Here is a 4,639-nt window from a genome sequence, read left to right on the forward strand (position 1 = left end):
TCTCTGCTCAGCAGGGAGCCTGCTTCCTCCTCTCTCTCTGCCTGCCTCTCTGCCTACTTGTGATCTCTGTCTGTCAAATAAATAAATAAAATCTTTAAAAAAAAAAATAAATAAACAGGCTTAAAATATTAATGATAAAAGAAAAATGTGATTTCATTAAAATTATAAAATTTACTTTTCAAAGGACATTGTTAAGAAAATGAAAAGGCTTGCCGTAAACTGAGAGATGTCTGTCACACATACCTGTTGAAAATTTTATCTATAATATATAAACACACATAATTCAACAAGACAGTCCAGTCTAACAATGGGCAAAATGTTTACATATGCAGTCAAAGAAGATAAATAGATGACAAGCTCATGCAGAGATGTTACCATTATTCATTAGGGAAGTACAAATGAAAACCACAATGAGATACCACTGTACACCCTAAAATGACTAAATTAAAGAGTGTTGAGAATGTAGTGCTGTGGAACTCCTAGTGTGCTGGTGAATATATAGAATATCACTTTGGAAAAACAAAGTATGTGAATGTTTATACCAAATGTATTCATAATAGCCAGTAACTGTAAAAAAAAAAAAAAAGATTCAAGGTATCAACAACAGATAAATGGATAAGCTAACATCTACAAAATGGAATACTGAGCAATAAATATGAACTATGAACACAGCATATTTGAGTCACAACAATAGGCTGCTGAAAGAATAAAAACGCATGCTGTGTGATTCCACTCACTTGAAACTAGAGAAGACCGATCTGCAGTGATAGAAAGCAGACCAATGGTTACCTAGGACTAAGTAGGGGAAGGAATAATTGAGAAGAGACAAAATAGAACTTTTTGGGGAGGTGGGAGTGTTCTATATTTTTGTGAATTTGGTTACACAAATGTTAACATTTGTCAGTATTTATTATACACTTAACATGAGTTCATGCCCTTGTATGTAAATATACCTCAAGTTGATTTTTGAAAATACATCAGACATGCTAAGAAACTTTAAAATGCAACTCATGCTTAAAAGGCTAGTAAATAACCCCAAGTTTTTCAGATAATACAATTGGGAAACAAGGACTCTAAAGCAGTTATAAGTATGTTCAAGTGTTTGAAGGAAAATACAATTGGGATTAATAAACAGACACAGAATTTTTACAGATGCTAGTTTACAACTTATTTTATGATTCTACATTACCCTCACACCCAAATCAAACAGTGGGATAGGAAAGAGACGTAGGATGGAAAGGAAAGGAAGAAAGAAAGACTGAAAGAAAAGGCGGGGAGGGGAGAAAGGAAAAGAAAACAAAATGATAGACCAATGTCTTTCATGAATTTAGATGCAAAAATTCTTAAAATTTTAGCAAATCAAATCCAACAATGTACAAAAAGTTATACACTATGACCAGGTGGGATTTATTCCAGGTATGCAAAGCCGGCTCATCAACTCAAAAATCAAACAATATAATCTATGTCAATGTGCTAAGAAAACTACCAACTCATGATAAAACCTTTTAGCATGGTAGAAAGGAATGGCCTCATCTCGATAAACAGCATCTACAAAAATCCTACATCATGCTTAATAGTGAGTCACTACAGGTTCTATTTTAATCATTATTTTAAGATCAGAAATAAAGCTCTCACTAATCTTATTTAACATAGTAAGAAAGTTCTAGCCACTAGAATAAAACAATATAAAAGATAAAATGCATGTAGACTGGAAAGGAAGAAATGCAGAAACAAAACTAATTTCATCTCTAGAAGTGAATATGCAGAAACTGAAGGTAAATTCACTCCAAAGTGAATACTTCCCAAACCATATACAGAATTGACATCCTTATGATGAAAATTATAAAATGTAGATTATAGAAATCAAAGAAAACTTGAATAAAAGGAGAATCATACTGAGCTTGTGGATTTAAAGATATAACAGTAATTAGGTCAATATTCCTTAAGTTGATATATATAGGTTTAATGAGATGTTTATCAAAATATTCCTAAGGATTTTTGGGAGACAGGTGAGCTTACTATAAAGTTTATATGGAAAGTCACAGGTCTAGAACAGCTAATACAATCTTGACAAAGAATAAAGTGGTTGGGCTAAACTTACCCAAGTTAAGGTTTGCTATATAGCTACAGTAATTAAGGCAATGTAGTATTGGTGGAGTGATAGACAGAAATAGACACACATGTAATATCGAACTGATTTTTTTACAAAGATGCAACAGCAGGGGCACCTGGGTGGCTCAGTTAATTAAGAATCCGACTTTTTTTTTTTTTTTTAAGAATCCGACTTTTGATTTCAAGTTCAGGTCATGATCCCAGGGCTGTGAGATCGAGCCCTGCATCAGGCTCCACCCTGAGCCTGGAGTCTGTTTGGGATTCCCTCCCTCTCCCTCTTCCTCTGCCCCTCCCATGCTCACTCTCTCCTGAAAAAAAAAAATAAAATAAAGTCTTAAAAAAAAAAAAGTGCAACAGCATTCAATAGGGGGGAAAATAGCCTTTCAACAAATGCTGGAGGAAACAGAAACCTATAGAAAAAAAATGAAACTCAATCTAAACTTGACAACTTATAAAAAAATTAATTCAAAACAGACCATGGACTTAAATGTAAAACAAAAAACTATAGAACATTTTGAACAAAACAGAAGAAAATCTTCAGAATTTAAGTGTAAGCAAATAGTTCTTCAACTTGACTCCAAAAGAATGATCCATAAAAGAAAATTTTAATCACTTGAAACTGATCTTGCTCTGCAAATTTCATGTGATGTGAATGAAAAGACACAGGCCAGGGGAAATATTTAACATCTACCCAATGAAGGATTAATATCTATATTATATGAAGAACTCTAAAAACTCAAACATCAATCTAATTTGAAATAGGTGAAAAAGAGGAACAGATAGTTCATCAGAATGTCCATATAGCAAATATGCACATGAAAAGATTTTTAAAATCTTTAGCCATCAGGGAAATGTACATCAAAACCATAATGGGATATCACTACTAATAGAAGAGCTAAAATTTTAAAAATAGAACACCAAATACTAATAAGAGTGTAGAGAGACTCAGTTGCTCAAAAACTGTTGATGGAAATGTAGAATGTTACAGGCACTTTCGAAAACAGTTTGGTTCTTATAAAACTAAACATGCAACCACATATGACCCAAATTTCTCAGGTATTTATCAAGGAAGCTTTAAAGGTTTAAACTTAAATTTTATAAAAACCTGTACAGAAATGTACATAGCCATTTTATTTGTAATAGCCAAAAGATATAAACAGCCTAAAGGTTCTTCTGTAAATGAGTGGTTAAACAAGTGTGGTATATCCATACCATGAAATACTACTCATCATAAAAAGAAGCACACTACTATTACAAGAAACATATGAATCTCTAGAGAATTATGAGAAATTATTTTAAAAGCCAGTCCCAAAATGTTAGATACTTTATGACTCTATTTACATAATATTTCAAAGCAAAATTTTTAAAATGAGAGAACATCATCAGTGGTTTCCAGGGGTTAGGATGTGCCAGGAGGAGGGAATGGGCATGTGAGAGATCTTTATGCTGATGGAACTAGTTCTTTAGACTCTGGTGATGGATACACAAACCTGCATGAAATAAAATTATATAGAACAAAATACACATGTGATGAAATTGTATGGAACTAAATACACATACAAATGAGTACAAACCTGGGGAAATCTGAATAAGATAGACGGATTGTATCAGTGTCAATGTCCTGGTTGTGATATTAGATCATAGTTTTGCAAAATGCTAACATTTGGTGGAAACTGGATAAAGTGTACATAGGATCTCTACTATTTCTTTAAAGTGCAGTGAATCTATAGTTATCTCAATACTATAACTAAAAAATAGCTACTGTAACTATAAGTATAGACACAAGAAATAATAAAAGAACCAATGAAACTTAGATGAAACCCACGATATGTGGGTTGAAAAATACACTGAATAGGATTAACAGCAGATTAGACATTACAAAAGCAAAGATTACTGAACTGAGAGCATAAAAACAAACTTTTTAGTAGTAAAACAGAAAAAATGAGAATAATAGAACAGAGGATCAGTACGCTTTGGAACAAATTCACATGGCTTAATATGTCTAATTGGAATCGCTGAAGTAGAAGAAAAGGAGAAGAAGAAGAAATAGAGAAAAGGAAAAGAAAAAAATTTTGAAAAAATAATGGCTGAAAATTTCCAAATTTGATAACAACTATAAGTACAAAGATTCAAGAAACTCAGTAAAACTCATGCACAAAAAACATGAAGTCTACACCAAGGAATAACCCAATCAAATTTCTCAAATCCAGTGACAAAGAGAAAATCTTAATAGCAGAGGAAAAAAGGACCTGTTACATAAAAAGGAACAAAGATAATGGTAACTGAGTTCTTCTTGGAAATAATTTAGCAAGAAGATAGTAGAGTAACATTTTTGAAGTACTGAAAAAATGAACTGTCAACTAAAATTCTCTCCCTAACTTCAAAACAAAAATAAAATGAAAATATCAGAGATGCAAAGCTAAAAGAATTAATCACCAGAAGACCTATATTACAAGAAAATTAAAGGAATTCCATTAGGAAGAAGGAAAATGATACTAGATTGAAATGTTGGTCTGCACAAAATAAT

The sequence above is a fragment of the Mustela nigripes genome, chromosome 1 (assembly GCF_022355385.1).
Source record: "Mustela nigripes isolate SB6536 chromosome 1, MUSNIG.SB6536, whole genome shotgun sequence".
Classification (NCBI taxonomy): Eukaryota; Metazoa; Chordata; class Mammalia; order Carnivora; family Mustelidae; genus Mustela; species Mustela nigripes.